The sequence below is a fragment of the Pleuronectes platessa genome, chromosome 8 (genome assembly GCF_947347685.1).
Source record: "Pleuronectes platessa chromosome 8, fPlePla1.1, whole genome shotgun sequence".
Classification (NCBI taxonomy): domain Eukaryota; kingdom Metazoa; phylum Chordata; class Actinopteri; order Pleuronectiformes; family Pleuronectidae; genus Pleuronectes; species Pleuronectes platessa.
The window spans coordinates 6,861,132-6,880,242 of NC_070633.1; the positions used below are offsets into that span (position 1 = coordinate 6,861,132).

Consider the following 19,111-nt stretch of genomic DNA (forward strand, 5'->3'; position numbering starts at 1 on the left):
GTACAGGTGTACATACTGGGCCGGGAAAAAGAAGGGTCAGCAGCAGGGCCGTCGGCTGCTGCCTCTCCTCCAGCTGCTCCCCCGGCTCAGCAGCAGAGAGCGTCGCAGCCTGCATCGAGTAAGGCCTGCCTGCCCGCCTGCCCGCCTGCCTGCCCTAGCTAATGAGTAGTGTTTCAGATTATTAATAATCACATGCCTGCCTGCTTGCCTGCCTTCCTGCAATAGCTAATGAATAGTGTGTTCAAATGTTAATAATCACATTCATTTGTCCTCCTCTGCACAAACGAAGGCGTGCCATCAGCGGCTGACATAATAGAGCTGTCTAACGACGATGAAGTCTTCGCTGCTGCCATGGAGGTGGACACACTGCGTGAGTGTATTTGACTTAAACCTCATTGTTACTATTGTGACAACGCTGGTGTTGACTATATATAGTCAACACCAGCATATGCAGTTTAATCTGCATATGCCATGCGCTTGTCCACGCAGCTCCTGCCCAAGAGCTGGAGGCAGACGCTGCCGGAGGAACAGCATGATTGGTTGGGCCGGGCTCTGTTTACCACTGGCACTGGCAAGCATCCTGTCCTCACCAGCGAGCTGCGCCTCTGGTGGACTCCTCCGGGAGCCCGGCGCCTCTACACCCAGATCCCCTCTGCCCAGGCCTTCTTCCAGCGCCGGTTTTTCCTGTGGGCGCCCTACAGGATTTGGGCCTACAAGCTGTCCTGCCCCAGCTGCAAGTGGCAGCTTACCGGCGCTGGCCTGTACAAGACGGTCCGCCGTGTTCTGGACTTCGGTGGCTGGTACCACATGGGCACGGAGTACCTGGAATGCGGCGGCTGTAAGAAGAAGTATGCAGCGTGGGCCCAAGGCATCATGAGTCAGCTGAACCTGGCTCACCAGGCACAGTTTCCGGCTGTGCTCACATACAAGTAAGCTGCAATGTTAATGTGTGTGTGTGTGTGTGTGTCTGTGTCTGTTTGTCTGTGTGTGTCAGTCAGCTGACACTAGTCTCCTTCTGACTTTGCAGGTTGTCTTGCGATAAGAGGGTGATGGGCATGATGAAGGCCCGGACTTTGGGCAACAGCGCCTCCCACCTCCGTGCCGCTCTGCTGGAGCAGCACACTGTAGACTGGTTGCTGCGGATCCTGCGCTACCTTTCAGTGCTGGACCAGCTCCAGCTGCCCGGCGTGGCTCCGCAGCAGGTGACGGTGCCGCCCCTGAGAGCTGTCCCCAGCATGCCCTGGCTGATTTCAGTCTAAACCAAGGAGGCCCTCGGCCGCCTGGAGGAGACGAAAGCCAGGGTCACGTCAATCTTTGGGGACATCCTCAAAATGGACTCCACTAAGAAGGCAAGCGCAATAAATAAATAAATAAATAAGTATTATAAGTGGCAAACACACACGCTTGACGTGACGTGCTCCGGTTCTCATTTTCAGATGACCAAGAAGCTCGCTGGCGACGCTGCCGGGACGGCGGCATGGGTCACCAACGTGGGAAACGAGCACGGGCAGGTGCTCATGTCTGTCCTCACTGAGTCCGAGGGGGACGGGCTGTTGCCCATGGCGGACGGGCTGATGCGGCGCTACAGTGCGGCTGGAAAGGCCCCACCTCGGGTCCTGTATGTTGACCGGGACTGCTGTTCCGTCACCGGACGCTGCAAGGTAAAGATGACAAAATCAACCACCACACAGACGGGCCGCTTGATTTATCCAACCGAAACAAATGTCGTCTTCAGAACAAGGAATGCAATACAATAGACAGCATTATAAACCTTTTCCTTCAACAACTCTTGAGTTATCAATATTTAGTCAAGAAAAATCCACCTGGAGACATTAAGAGCCCTCTGCATTGACAAGCTTTATTTGTGAATGATATATGCAATATGAGATGAAACAAATCCATATAAATGGGCGAGCTGCCTAGGCCACTCTCCTTTCATAACAAAGGAAGCCTGGTCTCTGTGGCGCAATTGGTTAGCGAGTTCGGCTGTTAACGGAAAGGATGGTGGTTCAAGCCCACCCAGGGACGTGTGTACTTTTATGAAATAGGTAGTTTGATCGTGAAAACCAATCTTCTTTCTGTGAACAGAGGGAAGGGTTGGAAAACCGTATGATGAAAGTCACAGAACAAGCAGGCAACAAAATAAGCAGATTTATACACCTATTCCTTAAATAAGACCCAATTTGTCCGCTTAGTCCTTCAACAACTCTTGAGTTATCAATATTTAGTCAAGAAAAATCCACCTGGAGACATTAAGAGCCCCTCTGCATTGACAAGCTTTATTTGTGAATGATATATGCAATATGAGATGAAACAAATCCTTATCAATGGGCGAGCTGCCTAGGCCACTCTCCTTTCATAACAAAGGAAGCGAGTCTCTGTGGCGCAATTGGTTAGTGCGTTCGGCTGTTAACCGAAAGGTTGGTGGTTCAAGCCCACCCAGGGACGTGTGTACTTTTATGAAATAGGTAGTTTGATCGTGAAAACCAATCTTCTTTCTGTGAATATAGGGAAGGGTTGGAAAACCGTATGATGAAAGTCACAGAACAAGCAGGCAACAAAATAAGCAGATTTATACACCGATTCCTTAAATAAGACCCAATTAGTCCGCTTAGTCCTTCAACAACTCTTGAGTTATCAATATTTAGTCAAGAAAAATCCACCTGGAGACATTAAGAGCCCTCTGCATTGACAAGCTTTATTTGTGAATGATATATGCAATATGAGATGAAACAAATCCATATAAATGGGCGAGCTGCCTAGGCCACTCTCCTTTCATAACAAAGGAAGCCTGGTCTCTGTGGCGCAATTGGTTAGCGCGTTCGGCTGTTAACCGAAAAGTTGGTGGTTCAAGCCCACCCAGGAACGTGTGTACTTTTATGAAATAGGTAGTCTGATTGTGTAAACCAATCTTCTTTCTGTGAACAGAGAGAAGGCTTGGAAAACCGTATGATGAAAGTCACAGAACAAGGAATGCAATACAATAGACAGCATTATAAACCTTTTCCTTCAACAAGTCTTGAGTCATCTATATATAGTTAAAACAAAATCCAGATGGACAAATTAAGAACCTTCTGTATTGACAAGCTTTATTTGTGAATGATATATGCAATATGAGATCAAACAAATCCTTATCAATGGGCGAGCTGCGTATGCCACTCTCCTTTCATAAGAAAGGAAGCGAGTCTCTGTGGCGCAATTGGTTAGCGCGTTCGGCTGTTAACCGAAAGGATGGTGGTTCAAGCCCACCCAGGGACGTGTGTACTTTTATGAAATAGGTAGTTTGATCGTGAAAGCCAATCTTCTTTCTGTGAACATTGGGAAGGGTTGGAAAACCGTATGATGAAAGTCACAGAACAAGGAATTCAATACAATGGACAGCATTATAAACCTTTTCCTTCAACAAGTCTAGAGTCATCTATATATAGTTAAAACAAAATCCAGATGGACACATTAAGAACCCTCTGTATTGACAAGCTTTATTTGTGAATGATATATGCAATATGAGATCAAACAAATCCTTATCAATGGGCGAGCTGCCTAGGCCACTCTCCTTTCATAACAAAGGAAGCGAGTCTCTGTGGCGCAATTGGTTAGTGCGTTCGGCTGTTAACCGAAAGGTTGGTGGTTCAAGCCCACCCAGGGACGTGTGTACTTTTATGAAATAGGTAGTTTGATCGTGAAAACCAATCTTCTTTCTGTGAATATAGGGAAGGGTTGGAAAACCGTATGATGAAAGTCACAGAACAAGCAGGCAACAAAATAAGCAGATTTATACACCGATTCCTTAAATAAGACCCAATTAGTCCGCTTAGTCCTTCAACAACTCTTGAGTTATCAATATTTAGTCAAGAAAAATCCACCTGGAGACATTAAGAGCCCTCTGCATTGACAAGCTTTATTTGTGAATGATATATGCAATATGAGATGAAACAAATCCATATAAATGGGCGAGCTGCCTAGGCCACTCTCCTTTCATAACAAAGGAAGCCTGGTCTCTGTGGCGCAATTGGTTAGCGCGTTCGGCTGTTAACCGAAAAGTTGGTGGTTCAAGCCCACCCAGGAACGTGTGTACTTTTATGAAATAGGTAGTCTGATTGTGTAAACCAATCTTCTTTCTGTGAACAGAGAGAAGGCTTGGAAAACCGTATGATGAAAGTCACAGAACAAGGAATGCAATACAATAGACAGCATTATAAACCTTTTCCTTCAACAAGTCTTGAGTCATCTATATATAGTTAAAACAAAATCCAGATGGACAAATTAAGAACCTTCTGTATTGACAAGCTTTATTTGTGAATGATATATGCAATATGAGATCAAACAAATCCTTATCAATGGGCGAGCTGCGTATGCCACTCTCCTTTCATAAGAAAGGAAGCGAGTCTCTGTGGCGCAATTGGTTAGCGCGTTCGGCTGTTAACCGAAAGGATGGTGGTTCAAGCCCACCCAGGGACGTGTGTACTTTTATGAAATAGGTAGTTTGATCGTGAAAGCCAATCTTCTTTCTGTGAACATTGGGAAGGGTTGGAAAACCGTATGATGAAAGTCACAGAACAAGGAATTCAATACAATGGACAGCATTATAAACCTTTTCCTTCAACAAGTCTAGAGTCATCTATATATAGTTAAAACAAAATCCAGATGGACACATTAAGAACCCTCTGTATTGACAAGCTTTATTTGTGAATGATATATGCAATATGAGATCAAACAAATCCTTATCAATGGGCGAGCTGCCTAGGCCACTCTCCTTTCATAACAAGGAAGCGAGTCTCTGTGGCGCAATTGGTTAGCGCGTTCGGCTGTTAACCGAAAGGTTGGTGGTTCAAGCCCACCCAGGGACGTGTGTACTTTTATGAAATAGGTAGTTTGATCGTGAAAACCAATCTTCTTTCTGTGAATATAGGGAAGGGTTGGAAAACCGTATGATGAAAGTCACAGAACAAGCAGGCAACAAAATAAGCAGATTTATACACCGATTCCTTAAATAAGACCCAATTAGTCTGCTTAGTCCTTCAACAACTCTTGAGTTATCAATATTTAGTCAAGAAAAATCCACCTGGAGACATTAAGAGCCCTCTGCATTGACAAGCTTTATTTGTAAATTAAATATGCAAAATGAATTCACACGAATTCATTTTAATGCACGAGCTCTCCTAGGCCACTCCCCTTTCAGATCAAAGGAAGCCGGTCTCTGTGGCGCAATTGGTTAGCACGTTCGGCTGTTAACCGAAAGGTTGGTGGTTCAAGCCCACCCAGGGGCGTGTGTTCTTTTATGAAATAGGTAGTTTGATCGTGAAAACCAATCTTCTTTCTGTGAACATAGGGAAGGGTTGGAAAACCGTATGATGAAAGTCAAAGAACAAGCAGGCAACAAAATAAGCAGATTTATACACCTATTCCTTAAATAAGACCCAATTTGTCCGCTTAGTCCTTCAACAACTCTTGAGTTATCAATATTTAGTCAAGAAAAATCCACCTGGAGACATTAAGAGCCCTCTGCATTGACAAGCTTTATTTGTGAATGATATATGCAATATGAGATGAAACAAATCCATATAAATGGGCGAGCTGCCTAGGCCACTCTCCTTTCATAACAAAGGAAGCCTGGTCTCTGTGGCGCAATTGGTTAGCGCGTTCGGCTGTTAACCGAAAGGATGGTGGTTCAAGCCCACCAAGGGACCTGTGTACTTTTATGAAATAGGTAGTTTGATCGTGAAAACCAATCTTCTTTCTGTGAACAGAGGGAAAGGTTGGAAAACCGTATGATGAAATTCACAGAACAAGCAGGCAACAAAATAAGCAGATTTATACACCGATTCCTTAAATAAGACCCAATTAGTCTGCTTAGTCCTTCAACAACTCTTGAGTTATCTATATTTAGTCAAGAAAAATCCACCTGGAGACATTAAGAGCCCTCTGCATTGACAAGCTTTATTTGTAAATTAAATATGCAAAATGAATTCACACAAATTCATTTTAATGGACGAGCTCTCCTATGCCACTCCCCTTTCAGATCAAAGGAAGCCGGTCTCTGTGGCGCAATTGGTTAGCGCGTTCGGCTGTTAACCGAAAGGTTGGTGGTTCAGGGACGTGTGTTCTTTTATGAAATAGGTAGTTTGATCGTGAAAACCAATCTTCTTTCTGTGAACATAGGGAAGGGTTGGAAAACCGTATGATGAAAGTCAAAGAACAAGCAGGCAACAAAATAAGCAGATTTATACACCTATTCCTTAAATAAGACCCAATTTGTCCGCTTAGTCCTTCAACAACTCTTGAGTTATCAATATTTAGTCAAGAAAAATCCACCTGGAGACATTAAGAGCCCTCTGCATTCACAAGCTTTATTTGTGAATGATATATGCAATATGAGATGAAACAAATCCATATAAATGGGCGAGCTGCCTAGGCCACTCTCCTTTCATAACAAAGGAAGCGAGTCTCTGTGGCGCAATTGGTTAGCGCGTTCGGCTGTTAACCGAAAGGATGGTGGTTCAAGCCCACCAAGGGACCTGTGTACTTTTATGAAATAGGTAGTTTGATCGTGAAAACCAATCTTCTTTCTGTGAACAGAGGGAAAGGTTGGAAAACCGTATGATGAAATTCACAGAACAAGCAGGCAACAAAATAAGCAGATTTATACACCGATTCCTTAAATAAGACCCAATTAGTCTGCTTAGTCCTTCAACAACTCTTGAGTTATCTATATTTAGTCAAGAAAAATCCACCTGGAGACATTAAGAGCCCTCTGCATTGACAAGCTTTATTTGTAAATTAAATATGCAAAATGAATTCACACAAATTCATTTTAATGGACGAGCTCTCCTATGCCACTCCCCTTTCAGATCAAAGGAAGCCGGTCTCTGTGGCGCAATTGGTTAGCGCGTTCGGCTGTTAACCGAAAGGTTAGTGGTTCAAGCCCACCCAGGGACGTGTGTTCTTTTATGAAATAGGTAGTTTGATCGTGAAAACCAATCTTCTTTCTGTGAACATAGGGAAGGGTTGGAAAACCGTATGATGAAAGTCACAGAACAAGGAATTCAATACAATGGACAGCATTATAAACCTTTTCCTTCAACAAGTCTAGAGTCATCTATATATAGTTAAAACAAAATCCAGATGGACACATTAAGAACCCTCTGTATTGACAAGCTTTATTTGTGAATGATATATGCAATATGAGATCAAACAAATCCTTATCAATGGGCGAGCTGCCTAGGCCACTCTCCTTTCATAACAAAGGAAGCGAGTCTCTGTGGCGCAATTGGTTAGTGCGTTCGGCTGTTAACCGAAAGGTTGGTGGTTCAAGCCCACCCAGGGACGTGTGTACTTTTATGAAATAGGTAGTTTGATCGTGAAAACCAATCTTCTTTCTGTGAATATAGGGAAGGGTTGGAAAACCGTATGATGAAAGTCACAGAACAAGCAGGCAACAAAATAAGCAGATTTATACACCGATTCCTTAAATAAGACCCAATTAGTCTGCTTAGTCCTTCAACAACTCTTGAGTTATCAATATTTAGTCAAGAAAAATCCACCTGGAGACATTAAGAGCCCTCTGCATTGACAAGCTTTATTTGTGAATGATATATGCAATATGAGATGAAACAAATCCATATAAATGGGCGAGCTGCCTAGGCCACTCTCCTTTCATAACAAAGGAAGCCTGGTCTCTGTGGCGCAATTGGTTAGCGCGTTCGGCTGTTAACCGAAAGGTTGGTGGTTCAAGCCCACCCAGGGACGTGTGTTCTTTTATGAAATAGGTAGTTTGATCGTGAAAACCAATCTTCTTTCTGTGAACATAGGGAAGGGTTGGAAAACCGTATGATGAAAGTCAAAGAACAAGCAGGCAACAAAATAAGCAGATTTATACACCTATTCCTTAAATAAGACCCAATTTGTCCGCTTAGTCCTTCAACAACTCTTGAGTTTTCAATATTTAGTCAAGAAAAATCCACCTGGAGACATTAAGAGCCCTCTGCATTGACAAGCTTTATTTGTGAATGATATATGCAATATGAGATGAAACAAATCCATATAAATGGGCGAGCTGCCTAGGCCACTCCCCTTTCAGATCAAAGGAAGCGAGTCTCTGTGGCGCAATTGGTTAGCGCGTTCGGCTGTTAACCGAAAGGTTGGTGGTTCAAGCCCACCCAGGGACGTGTGTTCTTTTATGAAATAGGTAGTTTGATCGTGAAAACCAATCTTCTTTCTGTGAACATAGGGAAGGGTTGGAAAACCGTATGATGAAAGTCAAAGAACAAGCAGGCAACAAAATAAGCAGATTTATACACCTATTCCTTAAATAAGACCCAATTTGTCCGCTTTGTCCTTCAACAACTCTTGAGTTATCAATATTTAGTCAAGAAAAATCCACCTGGAGACATTAAGAGCCCTCTGCATTGACAAGCTTTATTTGTAAATTAAATATGCAAAATGAATTCACACAAATTCATTTTAATGGACGAGCTCTCCTATGCCACTCCCCTTTCAGATCAAAGGAAGCCGGTCTCTGTGGCGCAATTGGTTAGCGCGTTCGGCTGTTAACCGAAAGGTTAGTGGTTCAAGCCCACCCAGGGACGTGTGTTCTTTTATGAAATAGGTAGTTTGATCGTGAAAACCAATCTTCTTTCTGTGAACATAGGGAAGGGTTGGAAAACCGTATGATGAAAGTCACAGAACAAGGAATTCAATACAATGGACAGCATTATAAACCTTTTCCTTCAACAAGTCTAGAGTCATCTATATATAGTTAAAACAAAATCCAGATGGACACATTAAGAACCCTCTGTATTGACAAGCTTTATTTGTGAATGATATATGCAATATGAGATCAAACAAATCCTTATCAATGGGCGAGCTGCCTAGGCCACTCTCCTTTCATAACAAAGGAAGCGAGTCTCTGTGGCGCAATTGGTTAGTGCGTTCGGCTGTTAACCGAAAGGTTGGTGGTTCAAGCCCACCCAGGGACGTGTGTACTTTTATGAAATAGGTAGTTTGATCGTGAAAACCAATCTTCTTTCTGTGAATATAGGGAAGGGTTGGAAAACCGTATGATGAAAGTCACAGAACAAGCAGGCAACAAAATAAGCAGATTTATACACCGATTCCTTAAATAAGACCCAATTAGTCTGCTTAGTCCTTCAACAACTCTTGAGTTATCAATATTTAGTCAAGAAAAATCCACCTGGAGACATTAAGAGCCCTCTGCATTGACAAGCTTTATTTGTGAATGATATATGCAATATGAGATGAAACAAATCCATATAAATGGGCGAGCTGCCTAGGGCACTCTCCTTTCATAACGAAGGAAGCCTGGTCTCTGTGGCGCAATTGGTTAGCGCGTTCGGCTGTTAACCAAAAGGATGGTGGTTCAAGCCCACCCAGGGACGTGTGTACTTTTATGAAATAGGTAGTTTGATCGTGAAAGCCAATCTTCTTTCTGTGAACATTGGGAAGGGTTGGAAAACCGTATGATGAAAGTCACAGAACAAGCAGGCAACAAAATAAGCAGATTTATACACCTATTCCTTAAATAAGACCCAATTTGTCCGCTTAGTCCTTAAACAACTCTTGAGTTATCAATATTTAGTCAAGAAAAATCCACCTGGAGACATTAAGAGCCCTCTGCATTGACAAGCTTTATTTGTAAATTAAATATGCAAAATGAATTCACACAAATTCATTTTAATGCACGAGCTCTCCTAGGCCACTCCCCTTTCAGATCAAAGGAAGCCGGTCTCTGTGGCGCAATTGGTTAGCGCGTTCGGCTGTTAACCGAAAGGTTGGTGGTTCAAGCCCACCCAGGGACGTGTGTTCTTTTATGAAATAGGTAGTTTGATCGTGAAAACCAATCTTCTTTCTGTGAACATAGGGAAGGGTTGGAAAACCGTATGATGAAAGTCAAAGAACAAGCAGGCAACAAAATAAGCAGATTTATACACCTATTCCTTAAATAAGACCCAATTTGTCCGCTTAGTCCTTCAACAACTCTTGAGTTTTCAATATTTAGTCAAGAAAAATCCACCTGGAGACATTAAGAGCCCTCTGCATTGACAAGCTTTATTTGTGAATGATATATGCAATATGAGATGAAACAAATCCATATAAATGGGCGAGCTGCCTAGGCCACTCCCCTTTCAGATCAAAGGAAGCGAGTCTCTGTGGCGCAATTGGTTAGCGCGTTCGGCTGTTAACCGAAAGGTTGGTGGTTCAAGCCCACCCAGGGACGTGTGTTCTTTTATGAAATAGGTAGTTTGATCGTGAAAACCAATCTTCTTTCTGTGAACATAGGGAAGGGTTGGAAAACCGTATGATGAAAGTCAAAGAACAAGCAGGCAACAAAATAAGCAGATTTATACACCTATTCCTTAAATAAGACCCAATTTGTCCGCTTAGTCCTTCAACAACTCTTGAGTTATCAATATTTAGTCAAGAAAAATCCACCTGGAGACATTAAGAGCCCTCTGCATTGACAAGCTTTATTTGTGAATGATATATGCAATATGAGATGAAACAAATCCATATAAATGGGCGAGCTGCCTAGGCCACTCCCCTTTCAGATCAAAGGAAGCGAGTCTCTGTGGCGCAATTGGTTAGCGCGTTCGGCTGTTAACCGAAAGGATGGTGGTTCAAGCCCACCCAGGGACGTGTGTACTTTTATGAAATAGGTAGTTTGATCGTGAAAACCAATCTTCTTTCTGTGAATATAGGGAAGGGTTGGAAAACCGTATGATGAAAGTCACAGAACAAGCAGGCAACAAAATAAGCAGATTTATACACCGATTCCTTAAATAAGACCCAATTAGTCCACTTAGTCCTTCAACAAGTCTTGAGTTATCTATATTTAGTCAAGAAAAATCCACCTGGAGACATTAAGAGCCCTCTGCATTGACAAACTTTATTTGTAAATTAAATATGCAAAATGAATTCACACAAATTCATTTTAATGGACGAGCTCTCCTAGGCCACTCCCCTTTCAGATCAAAGGAAGCCGGTCTCTGTGGCGCAATTGGTTAGCGCGTTCGGCTGTTAACCGAAAGGTTGGTGGTTCAGGGACGTGTGTTCTTTTATGAAATAGGTAGTTTGATCGTGAAAACCAATCTTCTTTCTGTGAACATAGGGAAGGGTTGGAAAACCGTATGATGAAAGTCACAGAACAAGGAATTCAATACAATGGACAGCATTATAAACCTTTTCCTTCAACAAGTCTAGAGTCATCTATATATAGTTAAAACAAAATCCAGATGGACACATTAAGAACCCTCTGTATTGACAAGCTTTATTTGTGAATGATATATGCAATATGAGATCAAACAAATCCTTATCAATGGGCGAGCTGCCTAGGCCACTCTCCTTTCATAACAAAGGAAGCGAGTCTCTGTGGCGCAATTTGTTAGTGCGTTCGGCTGTTAACCGAAAGGTTGGTGGTTCAAGCCCACCCAGGGACGTGTGTACTTTTATGAAATAGGTAGTTTGATCGTGAAAACCAATCTTCTTTCTGTGAATATAGGGAAGGGTTGGAAAACCGTATGATGAAAGTCACAGAACAAGCAGGCAACAAAATAAGCAGATTTATACACCGATTCCTTAAATAAGACCCAATTAGTCCGCTTAGTCCTTCAACAACTCTTGAGTTATCAATATTTAGTCAAGAAAAATCCACCTGGAGACATTAAGAGCCCTCTGCATTGACAAGCTTTATTTGTGAATGATATATGCAATATGAGATGAAACAAATCCATATAAATGGGCGAGCTGCCTAGGCCACTCCCCTTTCAGATCAAAGGAAGCGAGTCTCTGTGGCGCAATTGGTTAGCGCGTTCGGCTGTTAACCGAAAGGATGGTGGTTCAAGCCCACCCAGGGACGTGTGTACTTTTATGAAATAGGTAGTTTGATCGTGAAAACCAATCTTCTTTCTGTGAATATAGGGAAGGGTTGGAAAACCGTATGATGAAAGTCACAGAACAAGCAGGCAACAAAATAAGCAGATTTATACACCGATTCCTTAAATAAGACCCAATTAGTCCACTTAGTCCTTCAACAAGTCTTGAGTTATCTATATTTAGTCAAGAAAAATCCACCTGGAGACATTAAGAGCCCTCTGCATTGACAAGCTTTATTTGTGAATGATATATGCAATATGAGATGAAACAAATCCATATAAATGGGCGAGCTGCCTAGGCCACTCCCCTTTCAGATCAAAGGAAGCGAGTCTCTGTGGCGCAATTGGTTAGCGCGTTCGGCTGTTAACCGAAAGGATGGTGGTTCAAGCCCACCCAGGGACGTGTGTACTTTTATGAAATAGGTAGTTTGATCGTGAAAACCAATCTTCTTTCTGTGAATATAGGGAAGGGTTGGAAAACCGTATGATGAAAGTCACAGAACAAGCAGGCAACAAAATAAGCAGATTTATACACCGATTCCTTAAATAAGACCCAATTAGTCCACTTAGTCCTTCAACAAGTCTTGAGTTATCTATATTTAGTCAAGAAAAATCCACCTGGAGACATTAAGAGCCCTCTGCATTGACAAACTTTATTTGTAAATTAAATATGCAAAATGAATTCACACAAATTCATTTTAATGGACGAGCTCTCCTAGGCCACTCCCCTTTCAGATCAAAGGAAGCCGGTCTCTGTGGCGCAATTGGTTAGCGCGTTCGGCTGTTAACCGAAAGGTTGGTGGTTCAGGGACGTGTGTTCTTTTATGAAATAGGTAGTTTGATCGTGAAAACCAATCTTCTTTCTGTGAACATAGGGAAGGGTTGGAAAACCGTATGATGAAAGTCACAGAACAAGGAATTCAATACAATGGACAGCATTATAAACCTTTTCCTTCAACAAGTCTAGAGTCATCTATATATAGTTAAAACAAAATCCAGATGGACACATTAAGAACCCTCTGTATTGACAAGCTTTATTTGTGAATGATATATGCAATATGAGATCAAACAAATCCTTATCAATGGGCGAGCTGCCTAGGCCACTCTCCTTTCATAACAAAGGAAGCGAGTCTCTGTGGCGCAATTTGTTAGTGCGTTCGGCTGTTAACCGAAAGGTTGGTGGTTCAAGCCCACCCAGGGACGTGTGTACTTTTATGAAATAGGTAGTTTGATCGTGAAAACCAATCTTCTTTCTGTGAATATAGGGAAGGGTTGGAAAACCGTATGATGAAAGTCACAGAACAAGCAGGCAACAAAATAAGCAGATTTATACACGATTCCTTAAATAAGACCCAATTAGTCCGCTTAGTCCTTCAACAACTCTTGAGTTATCAATATTTAGTCAAGAAAAATCCACCTGGAGACATTAAGAGCCCTCTGCATTGACAAGCTTTATTTGTGAATGATATATGCAATATGAGATGAAACAAATCCATATAAATGGGCGAGCTGCCTAGGCCACTCTCCTTTCATAACAAAGGAAGCCTGGTCTCTGTGGCGCAATTGGTTAGCGCGTTCGGCTGTTAACCGAAAGGTTGGTGGTTCAAGCCCACCCAGGAACGTGTGTACTTTTATGAAATAGGTAGTCTGATTGTGTAAACCAATCTTCTTTCTGTGAACAGAGAGAAGGCTTGGAAAACCGTATGATGAAAGTCACAGAACAAGGAATGCAATACAATAGACAGCATTATAAACCTTTTCCTTCAACAAGTCTTGAGTCATCTATATATAGTTAAAACAAAATCCAGATGGACAAATTAAGAACCCTCTGTATTGACAAGCTTTATTTGTGAATGATATATGCAATATGAGATCAAACAAATCCTTATCAATGGGCGAGCTGCGTATGCCACTCTCCTTTCATAAGAAAGGAAGCGAGTGTCTGTGGCGCAATTGGTTAGCGCGTTCGGCTGTTAACCGAAAGGATGGTGGTTCAAGCCCACCCAGGGACGTCTGTACTTTTATGAAATAGGTAGTTTGATCGTGAAAGCCAATCTTCTTTCTGTGAACATTGGGAAGGGTTGGAAAACCGTATGATGAAAGTCACAGAACAAGGAATTCAATACAATGGACAGCATTATAAACCTTTTCCTTCAACAAGTCTAGAGTCATCTATATATAGTTAAAACAAAATCCAGATGGACACATTAAGAACCCTCTGTATTGACAAGCTTTATTTGTGAATGATATATGCAATATGAGATCAAACAAATCCTTATCAATGGGCGAGCTGCCTAGGCCACTCTCCTTTCATAACAAAGGAAGCGAGTCTCTGTGGCGCAATTGGTTAGTGCGTTCGGCTGTTAACCGAAAGGTTGGTGGTTCAAGCCCACCCAGGGACGTGTGTACTTTTATGAAATAGGTAGTTTGATCGTGAAAACCAATCTTCTTTCTGTGAATATAGGGAAGGGTTGGAAAACCGTATGATGAAAGTCACAGAACAAGCAGGCAACAAAATAAGCAGATTTATACACCGATTCCTTAAATAAGACCCAATTAGTCCGCTTAGTCCTTCAACAACTCTTGAGTTATCAATATTTAGTCAAGAAAAATCCACCTGGAGACATTAAGAGCCCTCTGCATTGACAAGCTTTATTTGTGAATGATATATGCAATATGAGATGAAACAAATCCATATAAATGGGCGAGCTGCCTAGGCCACTCTCCTTTCATAACAAAGGAAGCCTGGTCTCTGTGGCGCAATTGGTTAGCGCGTTCGGCTGTTAATCGAAAGGATGGTGGTTCAAGCCCACCCAGGGACGTGTGTACTTTTATGAAATAGGTAGTTTGATCGTGAAAGCCAATCTTCTTTCTGTGAACATTAGGAAGGGTTGGAAAACCGTATGATGAAAGTCACAGAACAAGCAGGCAACAAAATAAGCAGATTTATACACCTATTCCTTAAATAAGACCCAATTTGTCCGCTTAGTCCTTCAACAACTCTTGAGTTATCAATATTTAGTCAAGAAAAATCCACCTGGAGACATTAAGAGCCCTCTGCATTGACAAGCTTTATTTGTGAATGATATATGCAATATGAGATGAAACAAATCCATATAAATGGGCGAGCTGCCTAGGCCACTCTCCTTTCATGACAAAGGAAGCCTGGTCTCTGTGGCGCAATTGGTTAGCGCGTTCGGCTGTTAACCGAAAGGATGGTGGTTCAAGCCCACCAAGGGACCTGTGTACTTTTATTAAATAGGTAGTTTGATCGTGAAAACCAATCTTCTTTCTGTGAACAGAGGGAAAGGTTGGAAAACCGTATGATGAAATTCACAGAACAAGCAGGCAACAAAATAAGCAGATTTATACACCGATTCCTTAAATAAGACCCAATTAGTCTGCTTAGTCCTTCAACAACTCTTGAGATATCTATATTTAGTCAAGAAAAATCCACCTGGAGACATTAAGAGCCCTCTGCATTGACAAGCTTTATTTGTAAATTAAATATGCAAAATGAATTCACACAAATTCATTTTAATGGACGAGCTCTCCTATGCCACTCCCCTTTCAGATCAAAGGAAGCCGGTCTCTGTGGCGCAAATGGTTAGCGCGTTCGGCTGTTAACCGAAAGGTTGGTGGTTCAAGCCCACCCAGGGACGTGTGTTCTTCTATGAAATAGGTAGTTTGATCGTGAAAACCAATCTTCTTTCTGTGAACATAGGGAAGGGTTGGAAAACCGTATGATGAAAGTCACAGAACAAGGAATTCAATACAATGGACAGCATTATAAACCTTTTCCTTCAACAAGTCTAGAGTCATCTATATATAGTTAAAACAAAATCCAGATGGACACATTAAGAACCCTCTGTATTGACAAGCTTTATTTGTGAATGATATATGCAATATGAGATCAAACAAATCCTTATCAATGGGCGAGCTGCCTAGGCCACTCTCCTTTCATAACAAAGGAAGCGAGTCTCTGTGGCGCAATTGGTTAGTGCGTTCGGCTGTTAACCGAAAGGTTGGTGGTTCAAGCCCACCCAGGGACGTGTGTACTTTTATGAAATAGGTAGTTTGATCGTGAAAACCAATCTTCTTTCTGTGAATATAGGGAAGGGTTGGAAAACCGTATGATGAAAGTCACAGAACAAGCAGGCAACAAAATAAGCAGATTTATACACCGATTCCTTAAATAAGACCCAATTAGTCTGCTTAGTCCTTCAACAACTCTTGAGTTATCAATATTTAGTCAAGAAAAATCCACCTGGAGACATTAAGAGCCCTCTGCATTGACAAGCTTTATTTGTGAATGATATATGCAATATGAGATGAAACAAATCCATATAAATGGGCGAGCTGCCTAGGCCACTCTCCTTTCATAACAAAGGAAGCCTGGTCTCTGTGGCGCAATTGGTTAGCGCGTTCGGCTGTTAACCGAAAGGTTGGTGGTTCAAGCCCACCCAGGGACGTGTGTTCTTTTATGAAATAGGTAGTTTGATCGTGAAAACCAATCTTCTTTCTGTGAACATAGGGAAGGGTTGGAAAACCGTATGATGAAAGTCAAAGAACAAGCAGGCAACAAAATAAGCAGATTTATACACCTATTCCTTAAATAAGACCCAATTTGTCCGCTTAGTCCTTCAACAACTCTTGAGTTTTCAATATTTAGTCAAGAAAAATCCACCTGGAGACATTAAGAGCCCTCTGCATTGACAAGCTTTATTTGTGAATGATATATGCAATATGAGATGAAACAAATCCATATAAATGGGCGAGCTGCCTAGGCCACTCCCCTTTCAGATCAAAGGAAGCGAGTCTCTGTGGCGCAATTGGTTAGCGCGTTCGGCTGTTAACCGAAAGGTTGGTGGTTCAAGCCCACCCAGGGACGTGTGTTCTTTTATGAAATAGGTAGTTTGATCGTGAAAACCAATCTTCTTTCTGTGAACATAGGGAAGGGTTGGAAAACCGTATGATGAAAGTCAAAGAACAAGCAGGCAACAAAATAAGCAGATTTATACACCTATTCCTTAAATAAGACCCAATTTGTCCGCTTTGTCCTTCAACAACTCTTGAGTTATCAATATTTAGTCAAGAAAAATCCACCTGGAGACATTAAGAGCCCTCTGCATTGACAAGCTTTATTTGTAAATTAAATATGCAAAATGAATTCACACAAATTCATTTTAATGGACGAGCTCTCCTATGCCACTCCCCTTTCAGATCAAAGGAAGCCGGTCTCTGTGGCGCAATTGGTTAGCGCGTTCGGCTGTTAACCGAAAGGTTAGTGGTTCAAGCCCACCCAGGGACGTGTGTTCTTTTATGAAATAGGTAGTTTGATCGTGAAAACCAATCTTCTTTCTGTGAACATAGGGAAGGGTTGGAAAACCGTATGATGAAAGTCACAGAACAAGGAATTCAATACAATGGACAGCATTATAAACCTTTTCCTTCAACAAGTCTAGAGTCATCTATATATAGTTAAAACAAAATCCAGATGGACACATTAAGAACCCTCTGTATTGACAAGCTTTATTTGTGAATGATATATGCAATATGAGATCAAACAAATCCTTATCAATGGGCGAGCTGCCTAGGCCACTCTCCTTTCATAACAAAGGAAGCGAGTCTCTGTGGCGCAATTGGTTAGTGCGTTCGGCTGTTAACCGAAAGGTTGGTGGTTCAAGCCCACCCAGGGACGTGTGTACTTTTATGAAATAGGTAGTTTGATCGTGAAAACCAATCTTCTTTCTGTGAATATAGGGAAGGGTTGGAAAACCGTATGATGAAAGTCACAGAACAAGCAGGCAACAAAATAAGCAGATTTATACACCGATTCCTTAAATAAGACCCAATTAGTCTGCTTAGTCCTTCAACAACTCTTGAGTTATCAATATTTAGTCAAGAAAAATCCACCTGGAGACATTAAGAGCCCTCTGCATTGACAAGCTTTATTTGTGAATGATATATGCAATATGAGATGAAACAAATCCATATAAATGGGCGAGCTGCCTAGGCCACTCTCCTTTCATAACAAAGGAAGCCTGGTCTCTGTGGCGCAATTGGTTAGCGTGTTCGGCTGTTAACCAAAAGGATGGTGGTTCAAGCCCACCCAGGGACGTGTGTACTTTTATGAAATAGGTAGTTTGATCGTGAAAGCCAATCTTCTTTCTGTGAACATTGGGAAGGGTTGGAAAACCGTATGATGAAAGTCACAGAACAAGCAGGCAACAAAATAAGCAGATTTATACACCTATTCCTTAAATAAGACCCAATTTGTCCGCTTAGTCCTTAAACAACTCTTGAGTTATCAATATTTAGTCAAGAAAAATCCACCTGGAGACATTAAGAGCCCTCTGCATTGACAAGCTTTATTTGTAAATTAAATATGCAAAATGAATTCACACAAATTCATTTTAATGCACGAGCTCTCCTAGGCCACTCCCCTTTCAGATCAAAGGAAGCCGGTCTCTGTGGCGCAATTGGTTAGCGCGTTCGGCTGTTAACCGAAAGGTTGGTGGTTCAAGCCCACCCAGGGACGTGTGTTCTTTTATGAAATAGGTAGTTTGATCGTGAAAACCAATCTTCTTTCTGTGAACATAGGGAAGGGTTGGAAAACCGTATGATGAAAGTCAAAGAACAAGCAGGCAACAAAATAAGCAGATTTATACACCTATTCCTTAAATAAGACCCAATTTGTCCGCTTAGTCCTTCAACAACTCTTGAGTTTTCAATATTTAGTCAAGAAAAATCCACCTGGAGACATTAAGAGCCCTCTGCATTGACAAGCTTTATTTGTGAATGATATATGCAATATGAGATGAAACAAATCCATATAAATGGGCGAGCTGCCTAGGCCACTCCCCTTTCAGATCAAAGGAAGCGAGTCTCTGTGGCGCAATTGGTTAGCGCGTTCGGCTGTTAACCGAAAGGTTGGTGGTTCAAGCCCACCCAGGGACGTGTGTTCTTTTATGAAATAGGTAGTTTGATCGTGAAAACCAATCTTCTTTCTGTGAACATAGGGAAGGGTTGGAAAACCGTATGATGAAAGTCAAAGAACAAGCAGGCAACAAAATAAGCAGATTTATACACCTATTCCTTAAATAAGACCCAATTTGTCCGCTTAGTCCTTCAACAACTCTTGAGTTATCAATATTTAGTCAAGAAAAATCCACCTGGAGACATTAAGAGCCCTCTGCATTGACAAGCTTTATTTGTGAATG

The 19,111-nt window shown here is 41.9% G+C and overlaps 28 non-coding genes across 28 annotated transcripts; all 28 read left to right on the top strand.

Annotated features, from left to right (window-relative positions):
- Positions 1-2,374: 2,374 nt before the first annotated feature.
- On the top strand, positions 2,375-2,448 carry trnan-guu (transfer RNA asparagine (anticodon GUU)). The gene has a single exon. It is a non-coding gene; the product is annotated as a tRNA-Asn (tRNA).
- A 736-nt stretch (positions 2,449-3,184) lies between these two features.
- trnan-guu (transfer RNA asparagine (anticodon GUU)) lies at positions 3,185-3,258 on the top strand. The gene has a single exon. It is a non-coding gene; the product is annotated as a tRNA-Asn (tRNA).
- A 316-nt stretch (positions 3,259-3,574) lies between these two features.
- On the top strand, positions 3,575-3,648 carry trnan-guu (transfer RNA asparagine (anticodon GUU)). Its single transcript has one exon. It is a non-coding gene; the product is annotated as a tRNA-Asn (tRNA).
- Positions 3,649-4,384: 736 nt separating this feature from the next.
- Positions 4,385-4,458, top strand: trnan-guu (transfer RNA asparagine (anticodon GUU)). The gene has a single exon. It is a non-coding gene; the product is annotated as a tRNA-Asn (tRNA).
- A 315-nt stretch (positions 4,459-4,773) lies between these two features.
- On the top strand, positions 4,774-4,847 carry trnan-guu (transfer RNA asparagine (anticodon GUU)). Its single transcript has one exon. It is a non-coding gene; the product is annotated as a tRNA-Asn (tRNA).
- A 2,015-nt stretch (positions 4,848-6,862) lies between these two features.
- Positions 6,863-6,936, top strand: trnan-guu (transfer RNA asparagine (anticodon GUU)). Its single transcript has one exon. It is a non-coding gene; the product is annotated as a tRNA-Asn (tRNA).
- A 316-nt stretch (positions 6,937-7,252) lies between these two features.
- On the top strand, positions 7,253-7,326 carry trnan-guu (transfer RNA asparagine (anticodon GUU)). Its single transcript has one exon. It is a non-coding gene; the product is annotated as a tRNA-Asn (tRNA).
- A 346-nt stretch (positions 7,327-7,672) lies between these two features.
- Positions 7,673-7,746, top strand: trnan-guu (transfer RNA asparagine (anticodon GUU)). The gene has a single exon. It is a non-coding gene; the product is annotated as a tRNA-Asn (tRNA).
- Positions 7,747-8,091: 345 nt separating this feature from the next.
- trnan-guu (transfer RNA asparagine (anticodon GUU)) lies at positions 8,092-8,165 on the top strand. Its single transcript has one exon. It is a non-coding gene; the product is annotated as a tRNA-Asn (tRNA).
- Positions 8,166-8,511: 346 nt separating this feature from the next.
- On the top strand, positions 8,512-8,585 carry trnan-guu (transfer RNA asparagine (anticodon GUU)). The gene has a single exon. It is a non-coding gene; the product is annotated as a tRNA-Asn (tRNA).
- A 316-nt stretch (positions 8,586-8,901) lies between these two features.
- Positions 8,902-8,975, top strand: trnan-guu (transfer RNA asparagine (anticodon GUU)). Its single transcript has one exon. It is a non-coding gene; the product is annotated as a tRNA-Asn (tRNA).
- Positions 8,976-9,321: 346 nt separating this feature from the next.
- trnan-guu (transfer RNA asparagine (anticodon GUU)) lies at positions 9,322-9,395 on the top strand. Its single transcript has one exon. It is a non-coding gene; the product is annotated as a tRNA-Asn (tRNA).
- A 346-nt stretch (positions 9,396-9,741) lies between these two features.
- trnan-guu (transfer RNA asparagine (anticodon GUU)) lies at positions 9,742-9,815 on the top strand. Its single transcript has one exon. It is a non-coding gene; the product is annotated as a tRNA-Asn (tRNA).
- Positions 9,816-10,160: 345 nt separating this feature from the next.
- Positions 10,161-10,234, top strand: trnan-guu (transfer RNA asparagine (anticodon GUU)). Its single transcript has one exon. It is a non-coding gene; the product is annotated as a tRNA-Asn (tRNA).
- A 345-nt stretch (positions 10,235-10,579) lies between these two features.
- Positions 10,580-10,653, top strand: trnan-guu (transfer RNA asparagine (anticodon GUU)). Its single transcript has one exon. It is a non-coding gene; the product is annotated as a tRNA-Asn (tRNA).
- Positions 10,654-11,798: 1,145 nt separating this feature from the next.
- trnan-guu (transfer RNA asparagine (anticodon GUU)) lies at positions 11,799-11,872 on the top strand. The gene has a single exon. It is a non-coding gene; the product is annotated as a tRNA-Asn (tRNA).
- Positions 11,873-12,217: 345 nt separating this feature from the next.
- On the top strand, positions 12,218-12,291 carry trnan-guu (transfer RNA asparagine (anticodon GUU)). Its single transcript has one exon. It is a non-coding gene; the product is annotated as a tRNA-Asn (tRNA).
- A 1,145-nt stretch (positions 12,292-13,436) lies between these two features.
- Positions 13,437-13,510, top strand: trnan-guu (transfer RNA asparagine (anticodon GUU)). Its single transcript has one exon. It is a non-coding gene; the product is annotated as a tRNA-Asn (tRNA).
- Positions 13,511-14,216: 706 nt separating this feature from the next.
- Positions 14,217-14,290, top strand: trnan-guu (transfer RNA asparagine (anticodon GUU)). The gene has a single exon. It is a non-coding gene; the product is annotated as a tRNA-Asn (tRNA).
- A 346-nt stretch (positions 14,291-14,636) lies between these two features.
- Positions 14,637-14,710, top strand: trnan-guu (transfer RNA asparagine (anticodon GUU)). Its single transcript has one exon. It is a non-coding gene; the product is annotated as a tRNA-Asn (tRNA).
- Positions 14,711-15,476: 766 nt separating this feature from the next.
- Positions 15,477-15,550, top strand: trnan-guu (transfer RNA asparagine (anticodon GUU)). The gene has a single exon. It is a non-coding gene; the product is annotated as a tRNA-Asn (tRNA).
- Positions 15,551-15,866: 316 nt separating this feature from the next.
- Positions 15,867-15,940, top strand: trnan-guu (transfer RNA asparagine (anticodon GUU)). Its single transcript has one exon. It is a non-coding gene; the product is annotated as a tRNA-Asn (tRNA).
- A 346-nt stretch (positions 15,941-16,286) lies between these two features.
- trnan-guu (transfer RNA asparagine (anticodon GUU)) lies at positions 16,287-16,360 on the top strand. Its single transcript has one exon. It is a non-coding gene; the product is annotated as a tRNA-Asn (tRNA).
- Positions 16,361-16,705: 345 nt separating this feature from the next.
- Positions 16,706-16,779, top strand: trnan-guu (transfer RNA asparagine (anticodon GUU)). The gene has a single exon. It is a non-coding gene; the product is annotated as a tRNA-Asn (tRNA).
- A 346-nt stretch (positions 16,780-17,125) lies between these two features.
- On the top strand, positions 17,126-17,199 carry trnan-guu (transfer RNA asparagine (anticodon GUU)). The gene has a single exon. It is a non-coding gene; the product is annotated as a tRNA-Asn (tRNA).
- A 316-nt stretch (positions 17,200-17,515) lies between these two features.
- Positions 17,516-17,589, top strand: trnan-guu (transfer RNA asparagine (anticodon GUU)). The gene has a single exon. It is a non-coding gene; the product is annotated as a tRNA-Asn (tRNA).
- A 766-nt stretch (positions 17,590-18,355) lies between these two features.
- On the top strand, positions 18,356-18,429 carry trnan-guu (transfer RNA asparagine (anticodon GUU)). The gene has a single exon. It is a non-coding gene; the product is annotated as a tRNA-Asn (tRNA).
- Positions 18,430-18,774: 345 nt separating this feature from the next.
- trnan-guu (transfer RNA asparagine (anticodon GUU)) lies at positions 18,775-18,848 on the top strand. The gene has a single exon. It is a non-coding gene; the product is annotated as a tRNA-Asn (tRNA).
- Positions 18,849-19,111: the final 263 nt, after the last annotated feature.